The following is a 14,915-nucleotide window of genomic DNA, read 5'->3' as shown; positions in this document are numbered from 1 at the left end:
TAAGTTCTCTGATGCTATAAATACTGTGGTAATGGATAGCTCAGTAGGCAATTGAAGAGGAATGAACGTCTCTAAAATCACAGAAGTTGGAAAAAAACGTTGTTACAAGAGAGGTAACTGGGAGGAAATTAGGAGTATTAGAAGAAATATTTCAGCTGATCGATGAAAGTGCAGAAGGAGGGAAATGGAAGTTGAGGATCTCTTAGATGGCGATCAGTTTTTACTTTATGAAAGGTAAAGGCACCAGAGGAGTAGTTGTGATGTTGTGGTTGATAATAGAAGAATGACAGAAGAAAAATCAAGACACATTCATAGGTTTTGTCAACCTGGGAAACACATTCGACAACATAAAATTGTGCAAGATGTTCGACATTCTGAGAAAAATAGGTATAAGCTATAAGGAAAGACAGGTTGTGTACAATATGTGCAAGAAACAAGAGACAACAGTAAGAGTTGAAGACCAAGAATGAAGCGGTCGGTTTAAAATGAGTGTTAAGTAGAAGTGAAGTATTCCACCCCTACTATTCAATCTATGTGTCGAAGAAGCAATGGTGGAAATAAAACAAAGGTTCAAGGTTGGGTTAATAATCAATGTGAAAAGATATCAATGGTAAGATTTGCTGATGGCATTGCTGTCCTCAGTGGAAGTGAAGAAGAATTAGAGGATCTGTTGAAGGGAATGAACAGTCCAACGAGCACAGAATGTGGATTGAGAGCAAATCGAAGAAAGATGAAAGTAATGAGAAGTAGCAGAAATGAGAACAGCAGGGAACGTGAGAATCAGGGAACACAAAGTTAAGGAATTCTGCTACTTAGGCAGAAAATAATCCATGACGAACGAGGAAAGACATAAAAAGTTGACTAGCATCTACAGAAAGGGCATTCCTGTCCAAGAAAAATCTACTAGTATCAAACATAGGCCTTAATTTGAGAAGAAATTTCTAAGGATGTACGTTTTGAGCACAACATTGGATGTTAGGGAAACACGGATTGTGGGAAAACTGGAACAGAAGAAAGTCGAACAAAGCATTTGAGACGCCACAATTGATGCTGAAAACTGACATGGTTGAGAGCGTTTGGGGGGGGGGGGGGGGTCAATTGTAAGTCCCTGGTGTGGAAGGATGTTGTCAGATCGGCCCTGGCAGGTGTAGACTTTCAGCAGGACAATACACACAACTAAAAGCACTCACCAAGGTTTTGTCATCTCGTCTGACCAACATGTTCACCAGAGGTCTTCCCCATTCTGCATATGTTGGACATTATACGATAGTGTCAGGTTCAGTCTGTTTTACCACACATCCGTTGATTACCTGTGTCAACAGGTAACAGTAGCATAGAACTCTATGTACCAAAATGACACCAGACAGCCGCATGAACATACATGGGTCACAGAATTCCATTATATTCATATTAGGGCTGGGCACGACAGCTGCCTACCTGGCAGCGCGCTAGGATTGTGAGCAAGGTAGTCTCCCTGAGAGCGTGATTCGCACGCTGCCTGCCTACGTCAAGGGAAAAACTTGCCAGCGAATGCATCAGTCCTACAAGTTGAGATGGAAACACGTATCTGTTTCGATTCACTGCTTCAGCCCACGCAGTTTCGAAACATTATTATATAGTTTTAATATCCTTGTCACAAATGAAACACTCAAGTAAGATAATAAGCAATGAACATATGCTATTTACTAACATCTATCATCATATTTCATTTAATTTTACACAAAAGTATGAAGCTCGGACCAGTTCTACCACGTGAAAAAAAGAAAGAAACACTTTTTTACATTGCTCAACACTTTTTAAACGCACTTTTGTTAATATATCGATGTTTGTAATAGAATCACTGTTCTTTTAACGGATTGCTCCAGTAAGACGATTATGAGACCACTCTTAAGTTTTGATTACTGAAAAAATATTTTTACACACGTGTTTGGCTACGGACGTAGAACTGCAGAACTGAGCAGGTATTTTAAACAACTGTGGGAGTTGTTCATGAGAAATGCTGTTGGAGATGGTTTCCAAATTTTCTGCGGTGCGAATACTTTTCCTCTCCATACGATTACAGGGAGAGCTGTGAGCTCCAACAGTATGTCAAATACTTCTTCTCAATGTCCACTACAAAATTAGTTGCAAAAATATTAAAATCAAATTCCAACTCATATAAGTCTACCGCCAAGGTTACCGCTCAGAGTACTTTGCACATACCAAATCCATCGAAATGTTCGTCCAGGGTCTCCTTTTCCATTTCCACTTACAAGTTGTCTAAAGCCTGGAAAGCGCAAGCACGAACTTTCTGAAAGTTTCTTTAGTCACGGTGCCAAATACGTCGATAATTCTTTCATGTTTGCCTTGCAAATTTGTGTTCAATACATTGAGATGCTTTGGCAGTTCAGTTATAAAAGACAAGACCAAATATTCACCGAGAGCTGCCCAACTCTTTTACTGGTTTTTCTTTCATATTCTTGAACAAAGCTATGTCTTTAAGCATGTTGAAAATACGTTAGAAAAAACACACCTCTACCCAGCTAGCGTACTTCGTATTTACGACTGCACTGTAACTTCATATACAACACAGTGTATTGCCGATACTTTCCTATTTGATACCAACTTTTTTTTTCACCAAAGCAGCGACATCAGGGGTTCTATACATACGATCGATGAAACATTTTCCGAATAAAAGATCGGTCGTATTGTGTTGGGCACTGTCTTTAGTAAGCCAGTCGATTGTGTCAGTTTTGAATGCACAGTAAGCAAGTAAAGACGTGTAGAAAATAGTGTCTCCCACCAAGTTCGAGTGCCTGCTGACAGATTTCGCCTGATTTTCTGCAACAAACGTGTGTTGGATTTCCTTCTTCATGGCAGTTCTCAGCCGGACCCTGCAGGGGCAATGAAGACGCTCCTTCAGCGTTTGCAATGGGAAGTGTCTGATCACCCACCATACAGTCCGCACTTGGCTTCCTCTGAGTTTCATCTCCGCTCACATGGACCAAGCTGTATGAAGACAACATTTTGGCACAGACAACGAGCTGCAAGACCAGTGTAGAGAACTGGCATAAAGCACCTTTTATGACGGGGGTATTGGTAAGTTGATACAAAGCTATGACATATCTAAGGCAGTGCAGCGACTATTTGGTGAAGTAGCTGGAAGATGTAGCTAAATGGTACTGAAACAGAGGATGACAGACGAAATGTTTTTTTCCAAAACTGTTTCACAGAGGAAGACTGCACTGTGATTTCTTCTCTAGACTGTCGCACAGATGACAAAATGGTAGATGTCGAAATAGATGACAGAGGGATAGAAAAAAAAAAAATTAAAATCGCTCAAACGAGGAAAAGCCGCTGGACCTGATGGGATAGCAGTTCGATTTTACACAGAGTACGCGATGGAACTTGCCCCCCCTCTTGCAGCGGTGTACCGTAGGTCTCTAGAAGAGCGTAGCGTTCCAAAATATTGGAAAAGGGCACTGGTCATCCCTGTTTTCAAGAAGGGACGTCGACCAGATGTGCAGAACTATAGACTTATATCTCTAACGTCGATCAGTTGCAGAATTTTGGAACACGTATTATGTTCGAGTACAATGACTTTTCTGGATACTAGAAATCTACTCTGTAGGAATCAGCATGGGTTTCGAAAAAGACGATCGTGTGAAACCCAGCTCGTGCTATTCGTCCACGAGACTCAGAGGACCATAGACACGGGTTCCCCGGTAGATGCAGTGTTTCTTGACTTCCGCAAGGCGTTTGATACAGTTCCCCACAGTCGTTTAATGAACAATGTAAGAGCATGTGGACTATCAGACCACTTGTGTGATTGGATTGAAGAGTTCCTAGATAACAGAACGCAGCATGTCATTCTCAACGGAGAGAAGTCTTTCGAAGTAAGAGTGATTTTAGGTGTGCCGCAGGTGAGTTTCGTAGGACCGTTGCTATTCACAATATATATATATATAAATGACCTTGTGGATAACATCGGAAGTTCACTGAGGCATTTTGCGGATGATGCTGTAATATATCGAGAGGTTGTAACAATGGAAAATTGTACTGAGGTGCAGGAGGATCTGCAACGAATTGATGCATGGGGCAGGGAATGGCAATTGAATCTCAATGTAGACAATTGTAATGTGCTGCGAATACATAGAAAGAAAAATCATTAATCATTTAGCTACAGTATAGCAGGTCAGCAACTGGAAGCAGTTAATTCAATAAATTATCTGGGAGTACGCATTAGGAGTGATTTCAAATGGAATGACCATATAGAATTAATCGTCGGTAAAGCAGATGCCAGACTGAGATTCATTGGAAGAATCCTAAGGAAATGCAGTCCGAAGACAAAGGAAGTAGTTTACAGTACACTTGTTCGCCCACTTCGTTACAGGATCATTTAGTAATCGCGAAAGCGTTGCGGAGATGATAGATAAACTCCAGTGGAAGACTCTGCAAGAGAGACACTCAGTAGCTCAGTACGGGCTTCACCGAGGAGTCAAGCAGTATATTGCTCCCTCCTACGTATATCTCGCGAAGAGACCATGAGGATAAAATCAAAGAGATTAGAGCCCACACTGAGGCATACCGACAATCTTCCTTTCCACGAACAATACGAGACTGGAATAGAAGTGAGAACCGATTGAGGTACTCAAGGTACCCTCCGTCACACACCGTCAGGTGGCTTGCGGCGTATGGATGTAGATGTTGCAAAATAAACATTTTTTTATTTTCACTGGGGTTTCCATTTAGCGACAGAATGGGCCTTAATGAACGAACAGCTGACGTAGGTTACTGAACGTTTCACTTTGTCCGTAGTTCATAGTGCGTGGTCCCAGCAGAAGGCTGCCTATTCAGTGCTTCCAGGGCAACAAATTTTATTTGCGATATTTCATATAATTGTTGACCGAATTTAAAAATTTAAAATTGTGTCGTAATGTATTCATTAAGATGCATAATTTTATGTTAAAGGTTTAACACAGTCGGGCAAGTATTACAGTTAGAAACAGAGTGTATGTCTTGAGTCAGCGCAACTTACAGCATGCCAATAACGCACATTTTATTCATCCACTATTTAAGAGCGAGAGCGATTGGCGACTTCCAGCAAACATCGTACACATTTTCAATTTACGAAATTTTTTCTCAGTGACACCCACTAGAGTGTAGTGAAACTTAAGCTTCCGGCAGGACGTTTTAATTTATTAGTTCTTTACTACTGTGGTTAGAACACTGGACTCGCATTCGGGAGGACTATGGCTCAAACCCGCGTCCAACCATCCAGACTTAGGTTTTCCGGAGATATCCCTAAATCGCTACAGGCAAATGCCGTGATAGTTCATTTGAAAGGGCACGGCCGATTTCCTTTCCTTTCCTTGACATCATACAACCTCCGTCTTTAATGACCTCGATGTCGATGGGGCGTTAAACCCAATCTTCCTTCCTTCTCTTCTGTTGTTATTGTTGTGGTCATCAGTCCTGAGACTGGTTTGATGCAGCTCTCCATGCCACTCTATCCTGTGCAAGCTTCTTCATCTCCCAGTACTTACTGCAACCTACATCCTTCTGAATCTGCTTAGTGTATTCATCTCTTGGTCTCCCTCTACAATTTTTACCCTCCACGCTGCCCTGCAATGCTAAATTTGTGATCCCTTGGTGCCTCAGAACATGTCCTACTAACCGGTTCCTTCTTCTTGTCAAGTGGTGCCACAAACTCGTCTTCTCCCCAATTCTATTCAATACCGCCTCATTAGTTACGTGATCTACTCATCTAATCTTCAGCATTCTTCTGTAGCACCACATTTCGAAAGCTTCTATTCTCTTCTTGTCCAAACTATTTATCGTCCATGTTTCACTTCCATACATGGATACACTCCATACAAATACATTCAGAAACGACTTCTATACACTTAAATCTATACTCGATGTTAACAAATTTCTCTTCTTCAGAAATGCTTCCCTTGCCATTGCCAGTCTACATTTTATATCCTCTCTACTTCGACCATCATCAGTTATTTTGCTCCCCAAATAGCATAACTCCTTTACTACTTTAAACGTCTCGTTTCCTAATCTAATTCCCTCAGCATCACCCGACTTAATTCGACTACATTCCATTATCCTCGTTCTGCTTTTGTTGATGTTAATCTTATATACTCCTTTCAAGATACTGTCGATTCCGTTCAACTGCTCTTCCAAGTCCTTTGCTGTCTCTGAGAGAATTACAATGCCATCGGCGAACCTCAAAGTTTTTATTTCTTCTCCTTGGATTTTAATACCTACTCCGAATATTTCTTTTGTTTCCTTCACTGCTTGCTCAATATTCAGATTGAACAACATCGGGGAGAGGCTACAACCCTGTCTCACTCCCTTCCCAACCACTGCTTCCCTTTCATGCCCCTCGACTCTTATAACTACCATCTGGTTTCTGTAAAAATTGTAAATAGCCTTTCGCTCCCTGTATTTTACCTTTGCCACTTTAGAATTTGAAAGAGAGTATTCCAGTCAACACCGTCAAAAGCTTTCTCTAAGTCTACAAATACGAGAAACGTAGGTTTGCCTTTCCTTAATCTATTTTCTAAGATAAGTCATAAGGTCAGTATTGCCTCACGTGTTCCAACATTTCGACGGAATCCAAACTGATCTTCCCCGAGGTCGGCTTCTACCAGTTTCTCCATTCGTCTGTAAAGAATTCGCGTTAGTATTTTGCAGCTGTAACTTATTAAACTGATGGTTCGGTAATTTTCACGTCTGTCAACACCTGCTTTCTTTGGGATTGGAATTATTATATTCTTCTTGAAGTCTGAGGGTATTTCGCCTGTCTCAAACATCTTGCTCGCCAGATTGTAGACGTGATGGCTGGGTGTTGTGTGCTGTCCTTAGGTTAGTTAGGTTTAAGTAGTTCTAAGTTCTAGGGGACTGATGACCATAGATGTTAAGTCCCATAGTGCTCAGAGCCATTTGAACCATTTGATTGTAGAGTTTTGTCATGACGGGCTCTCCCAAGGCCGTCAGTAGTTCCAATGGAAAGTTGTCTACCCCGGGGGCCTTGTTTCGACTCTGGTCTTTCAGTGCTCTGTCAAACTCTTCACGCAGTATCGTATCTCCCATTTCATCTTCATCTACATCCTCTTTCATTTCCATAATATTGTTCTCAAGTATATCGCCCTTGTATAGACCCTCTATATACGCCTTCCACCTTTCTGCTTTCTCTTCTTTGTTTAGAACTGTGTTTCCATCTGAGCTCTTGATATTCATACAAGTGGTTCTCTTTTCTCCAAAGGTCACTTTGATTTTCCTATAGGCAGTTTCTATCTTACCCCTAGTGAGATAGGCCTCTACATTCTTACATTTGTCCTCTAGCCACCCCTGCTTAGCCATTTTGCACTTCCTGTCGATCTCATTTTTGAGTCGTTTGTATTCCTTTTTGCCTGCTTCATTTACTGCATTTTTATATTTTCTCCTTTCATCAATTAAATTCAATATTTCTTCTGTTATCCAAGGATTTCTACTAGCCCTCGTCTTTTTACCTACTTGATCCTCTTCTGCCTTCACTACTTCATCTCTCAGAGCTACCCATTCTTCTTCTAATGTATTTCTTTCCCCCAATCCTGTCAATTGTTCCCTTATGCTCTCCCTGAAACTCTGTACAACCTCTGGTTTAGTCAGTTTAAGCAGGTCCCATCTCCTTAAATTCCCACATTTTGCAGTTTCTTCAGTTTTAATCTACAGTTCACAACCAATAGATTGTGGTCAGAGTCCACATCTGCCCCTGGAAATGTCTTACAATTTAAAACCTGGTTCCTAAATCTCTGTCTTACCATTGTATAATCTATCTGATACGTTCTAGTATCTCCAGGATTCTTCCATGTATACAACCTTCTTTGAAGATTCTTGAACCAAGTGTTAGCTATGATTAAGTTATGCTCTGTGCAAAATTCTACCAGACGGCTTCGTCTTCCATTTCTTACCCTCAATCCATATTCACGTACTATGTTTCCTTCTCTCCCTGTTCCTACACTCGAATTCCAGTCAGTCATGGCTATTAAATTTTCGTCTTCCTTCACTACCTGAATAATTTCTTTTATCTCATCATAAATTTCATCAATTTCTTCGTCATCTGCAGAGCTAGTTGGCATATAAACTTGTACTACTATAGTAGGCGTGGGCTTCGTGCCTATCTTGGCCACAATAATGCGTTCACTATGCTGTTTGGAGTAGCTTACCCGCACTCCTATTTTTTATTCATTATTAAACCATTCCTGCATTACCCCTATTTGATTTTGTATTTATAACTCTGTATTCACCTGACCAAGAGTCTTGTTCCTCCTGCCACCGAACTTCACTAATTCCCACTATATCTAACTTTAACCTATATATTTCCCTTTTTAAATTTTCTAACCTACCTGCCCGATTAAGGGATCTTACATTCCACGCTCCGACCCGCAGAACGCCAGTTTTCTTTCTCCTGATAACGACGTCCTCTTGAGTAGTCCCCTCCCGGAGATCCGAATGGAGGACTATTTTACGTCCAGAATATTTTACCCAAGAGGACGCCATCATCATTTAACCATACAGTAAAGCTGCATGCCCTCGGGAAAAATTACGGCTGTAGTTTCCCCTTGCTTTCCTGCTACTATGTCTATTCGCAACACTTTTTGCAGACATTACATACATATTTACATATTCCACTAAAGTACCTGCAAAATTATATCATTCTACGGCACATATTTCAGGAGACAGGACGTCACAAAAAATGAGATGTGTGGAAAACTAGCTTTTGCTTAATACGAAGTGCAAATTACCTATGCTACACTCAGGGCCGGCTACAGGTATTTTGCTGCCCTGTACGAAGCGCCGCCCCCCCCCCCTCACTACCCCTCCTCTCCCCCCCCCCCCCGCCGCCCCCCCCCCCCCCCACCAACCCTGAATTTTCAGGCACAGTCAGTCTTGTTCACAATGTCACTCACTATGATGTCTTATTTTCATACATCACACTTATTTATACGTCATTATGAAATGAAGACTTTTTTAAGGTCAGAGCCAGGTATGGGATACGTCAGTGAAGCGGAAGGGAAAAGTTTGCAGTGTAATAAATTCTGAGTTATAGTTCCAAAATGAATTATGTCAACCATTAAAGTTATGTTACTCGCAGAGTATATAACTAAAATCTGTTCAGTTTTTCTCATTCTCTGAGCAGAGGGGGGCGTGCGGTGTGGGGGGAGGAGCACCGTGATCACCGTGGGGGGAGTAAGAAGTGGGGAGTAGAGGTAAGTAGAGCTCTCGAGTACTCATTGTTTACGATTCATACCTACTGCTGACTGTGGTGCAAATGACGTACTGCAGAGGCAGGTTTCGTGAAAGCGTGGATTTACATACGTGTTTATCTTCACACGTGGTACATATTCGTAGCACACCACAAAGACAAAGAAACCGTTGCACACCTTTTCACTGTGCATTTCAAACGTTTACTGCAGCACTGAACAGTGGTAGATCGCATACGCGGGCAGAAGCTGCAAAAGGCACGAAACGCACCAAATCATGTTAACCAGTTCAAGCAGAATTATGGGCCTCAGCGAACAAGTAAACTGTCAACATTACATTAATGTGAAATAGCACCTCCAGCTGCGTTTGCATAAGGTGACATTTGGCGAATTGTCAAGCCGGTAATACTTGCCCTCACGCGCTCTGTATTTATTGGTAATACTGAGAATATTTTGATCGCCATCAATACTGTTCGTCAATATTTGTGATATTGTATGGATGCGCGATGTCTGTTCTTTCGGACATGTATGAAAGGTATTATTCATGTCAGCTGCATCGTCTCAGTTGTGTGACTGGATTCCTGATTTCCAACCAGAGAGGAAATCATCGAGTAGAACGGAAGTGATATCTGACGTTCCGCAAGGTAATGGCATAGGCCCTCTGCTGTTCCTGATTTATATAAATAATCTAGGTGATAATCTGAGCGGCCCCCTTTGATTGTTTGCAGATGACGCTGTAAATTACCGTCTAGTAAGATCATCAGACGATCAGTTCCAATTACAAAATGTTCTAGAGAGAATTTCTGCATGGTGCGAAAAGTGGCAATTAGCACTAAACAAAGAAAAGTGCGAGGTCATCCACATGGATACTAAAAGAAATCCGATAAATTTTGGGTATACGATAAATCGCACAAATCTAAGGGCTGTCAATTCGACTAAATACCTAGGAATTACAATTACGAACAAGTTAAATTGGAAAGGCCACATAGATAATATTGTGGGGAAGGCGAAACAAAGACTGCCCTTTGTTGGCAGAACACTTAGAAGATGCGACAAACCCACTAAAGAGACAGCCTACATTACATTTGTCCGACCTCTTCAAAATGTTCAAATGTGTGTGAAATCTTATGGGACTTATCTGCTAAGGTCATCAGTCTCTAAGCTTACACACTACTTAACCTAAATTATCCGCAGGACAAACGCACACACCCATGCTCGAGGGAGGACTCGAACCTCCGCCGGGACGAGCCGCACAGTCTGCAGCTCCACAGACCGCTCGGCTAATCCCGCGCGGCTGTCCGTCCTCTGCTGAAATATTGCTGCGCGGTATGGGATCCATACCAGGTAGGATTGACGGAGGACATCGAAAAAGTGCAAAGAAGGGCAGCTCGTTTCGTGTTATCGCGCAATAGGGGTGAGAATGTCACTGATATGATACGCGAGTTGGGGTGGCAGTCACTGAAACAAAGGCGGTTTTCTTTGCAGCGAGATCTATTTACGAAATTCCAATCACCAACTTTCTCTTCCGAATGCGTAAATACTTTGTTGACACCCACCTACGTAGGGAGAAACTATCATCATAATAAAATAAGATAAATCAGAGCTCGAACGAAAAGATTTATGTGTTCCTTTTTCCCACGAGCCATTCGAGAGTGGAATGGTAGAGAAGTAGTATGAAAATGGTCCGATGAACCCTCTGCCAGGCACTTAAGTGTGGATTGCAGAGAAACCATGTAGATGTCGATGTAGGTGCATTAGGACGCTGAATCAGCGGCGACAAGGATGTGCTACTTACTATGCAGGTGCGTTCACCGCTGCGCCATGCAGACACAGCGTTATCACAACTGCGCCGACTATTCCGGCACGGCTCACAGCCAACTCACATTCTCACCGAAAAGGAGAATTTTCATAATTTTTAATTATAATGCTGTAAGTACAATATAAAATTCAGGTACTTTGTTTCATATCTCAGCTTACACTCAGAATTTCCAAAATTTACTTTTGAGACTACATTTATTGTTTTTATAGAAATAAGAGTACAAAATTTCGTAATTCTATCGTCCATAGTTTCTGAGAAAGAGGTGTACAAACTTAAAGAAAAATCGTTTAAAGTTCGGCCTAAGGTTTCCTCTTAAGTCGTCTCTTCAGAACGCCCCAGAATTGTACTCAGTGTCCCCTTTCCCTTTTAAGCTTCTCTTCCGGTTTCTTATTTTGTGTCACGTCCTCAACTGGCTTTTCAGCTGCAGTTAGGCGCTATAAATCCATTTTTCTCAAGAAGAAGAAGTCTTGTGTGAAATTTCCCATCTTAAAGCCCTTTCTCTCTAATACCTTCTTGCTCCCTACGTCCGTCCCCGGTAGCTGAATGGTCAGCGTGACGGATTATCAATAATCTGGGCCCGAGTTTTCTCCGCCCAGGGATTGGGTGTTGTTCTGTCCTCCTCATCATTGTATCATCCTCATCGACTGCAGGTCGCCGAAGTGGCGTCAAATTGAAAGATCGGCACCCGGCGAACGGACTGACAACCGTATCAGACGAAAATGTGGCTTCAGGGCGTCCTTTCCATACGAATGAATTTAGAGACTCGTTTGTATTTTGGATCTTGGCAGAAACAAACTTTCTTAGAGTTCAGGATCGGACAGAAACCTGCAAGTGGACTTGACAACATCCAGGGTAAAATTTGGAACCCTCTCCTTTTGAATGTAGGGGTTGTTACCCCTCTGAGCCTGTAGAAATTTATACCCGCTAATGTAGCACAGACGATGAATGGGATTTAGATCTGTTGACGCCATATGGAAATATGTAGCCCATACAACACTTTTTATGTCACTTACACTCTTTGTGACAGTGGCATTACTGAATCACCGAAGAATCGACCACTTGCGTAAATCTCCGTCAGTAGCACGGAGCAAAACAAGCAGTGTTTCTTCATAAAAATAGCATTTGAATGTTATTGTTTCTAAGGAACGGAACAGAGTCACAGATGATAAGACCAAAGAGTATACATGCATCACAGCGTTCTAGATGTATCGGCTGCAAGTTTGCTTGAAAATGACCCTTGGAATCCTGGTTCATTGAGCTAGTATTGAAATTTTGCTCCAAAAAACTAGGCATGGCAGGGAGGTTGCATCACACAATTAATTACACTATTGGCCATTAAAATTGCTACACCCGCGAAATTTCACCGACAGGAAGAAGATGCTGTGATATGTAAATGATTAGCGTTTCAGAGCATTCACACAAGGTTGGCGCCGGTGGCGACACCTACAACGTGCTGACATGGGGAAAGTTTCCAACCGATTTCTCATACACAAACAGCAGTTGACCGGCGTTGTCTGGTGGAACGTTGTTGTGATGCCTCGTGTAAGGAGGAGAAATGCGTACCATCACGTTTCCGACTTCTATAAATGTCGGATTGTAGCCTATCGCGATTGCGGTTTATCGTATCGCGACATTGCTGCTCTCGTTGGTCGAGATTCAATGACTGTTAGCAGAATATGGAATCCCTGGGATCAGGAGGGTAATACGGAACACCGTGCTGGATCCCAACGGCCTCGTATCACTAGCAGTCGAGATGACAGGCATCTTATCCGCATGGCTGTAACTGATCGTGCAGCCACGTCTCGATCCCTGAGTCAACAGATGGGGACGTTTGCAAGACAACAACGATCTGCACGAACAGTTCGACAACGTTTGGAGCAGCATGGACTATCAGCTCGGAGACCGTGGCTGCGGTTACCCTCGACGCTGCATCACAGACAGGAGCGCCTGCGATGGTGTACTCAACGACGAACCTGGGTGCACGAATGGCAAAACGTCATTTTTTCCGATGAATCCAGGTTCTGTTTACAGCATCGTGATGGTTGCATCCATGTTTGGCGACACCGCGGTGAACGCACATTGGAAGCGTGTATTCGTCATCGCCATATTGGCGTATCACCCGGCGTGATGGTATGGGGTGCCATTGGTTATACGTCTCGGTCACCTCTTGTTCGCATTGACGCACTTTGAACAGTGGACGTTACATCTCAGATGTGTTACGACCCGTGGCTCTACCCTTCATTCGACCCCTGCAAAACCCTACATTTCAGCAGGATAATGCACGACCGCATGTTGCAGGTCCTGTACGGGCATTTCTGGATACAGAAAATGTTCGACTGCTGCCCTGGCCAGCACATTCTCCAGATCTCTCACCAATTGGAAACATCTGGTCAATGGTGGCCGAGCAACTGGTTCGTCACAATACGCCAGTCACTACTCTTGACGAACTGTGGTATCGTGTTGAAGCTGCATGGGCAGCTGTGCCTGTAGACGCCATCCAAGCTCTGTTTGACTCAATGCCCAGGCGTATCAAGGCCGTTATCACGGCCAGAGGTGGTTGTTCTGATTTCTCATGGTCTATGCACCCAAATTGCGTGCAAATGTAATCACATGTCAGTTCTAGTATATTTATCCAATGCTTCTTGGTGTAGCAATTTTTATGGCCAGTAGTGTATTTTTTGGGCACTTCGGATATGATTTCATCATTGAACCTTCAGGAAGTTATTGTTCATGGGCTATAGAAAAAAATAAAAAATGAACTGAAAATTGACATTTTCGGTTAGCTTCACGAGTGTCCCCACTGATTAAGCGATTTAGGCAAGCTGTGGGGAAACAAAACTTTTATCGCCTGATATGGATCTCGTGTCCAGGTTGTGAAAAAAAAAAATGGCTCTGAGCAGTATGGGACTAAACATCTGTGGTCATCAGTCCCCTAGAACTTAGAACTACTTAAACCTAACTAACCTAAGGACATCACACACATCCATGCCCGAGGCAGGATTCGAACCTGCGACCGTAGCAGTCGCGCGGTTCCGGACTGAGCGCCTAGAACCGCTCGGCCACCGCGGCCGGCCCAGGTTGTGAGTCGAGTGCCTTAAGCACTGCATTATCTCGTCCAGGCAAATTTCAGAAGAAAGAACTGCCTACTGGAAGCAGCAATAACTAAGTGTTGCGCCGCTGACAGAGGGCGCTTGTGAACGATGTCGGCGAAGAGTGCGCGCCTGTCGGGGCCGATCGCATTAGATTTAACAGTAGGATGCAGACGTCACTGCGGAACGCGACAGAGATGAAGCCGCAACGTGGCCAGCGGAGCGCTCAGACAAAGGCCGGAAGTAGTGCCGCCTCTGCGGGGGCGTGCCGGCGGCGGCGGGGGCGGAGGCGGCGGAGGCGCTAAGGATTCTCAGGGGCAGCCGGGGAGCCGGTCGACCGGTCCTCACTGTTGCTGGAGCCGTCAGGCCGAAGGCTGGAGTGGAGCGGCTCTCCACATTGGTACGCCCTCTGCCAAATCTCCCGTCTCTGTAGCTGCTAGTCAAGCCTTGGGAATGCTCCACAATTTCAACTCACCATCAGCCACGGATCCGAGGGGCAAGGGATGGGGAAGGGCAAGGGAAGATGGCGTAATAGCTGTCAAGGCACAACCTCCCCATCCCAGAAATGTTACCACTACCAATTCCCAAGTTATTCACATAACTTTCGAGGAATAAAGTAACATGAGAACTGTTGTTGTTGCTGTGGTCTTCAGTCCAGAGACTGGTTTGATGCAGCCCTCCATGCTACTCTATCCTGTGCAAGCTTCTTCATCTCTAAGTAACTACTGCCACCTATAGCCTTCTGAATCCGATCAGTGTATTCATCTCTTG

Source organism: Schistocerca serialis, chromosome 8, assembly GCF_023864345.2.
Source record: "Schistocerca serialis cubense isolate TAMUIC-IGC-003099 chromosome 8, iqSchSeri2.2, whole genome shotgun sequence".
In the NCBI taxonomy this organism is placed as follows: Eukaryota; Metazoa; Arthropoda; class Insecta; order Orthoptera; family Acrididae; genus Schistocerca; species Schistocerca serialis.
This window is presented reverse-complemented; position numbering follows the sequence as displayed.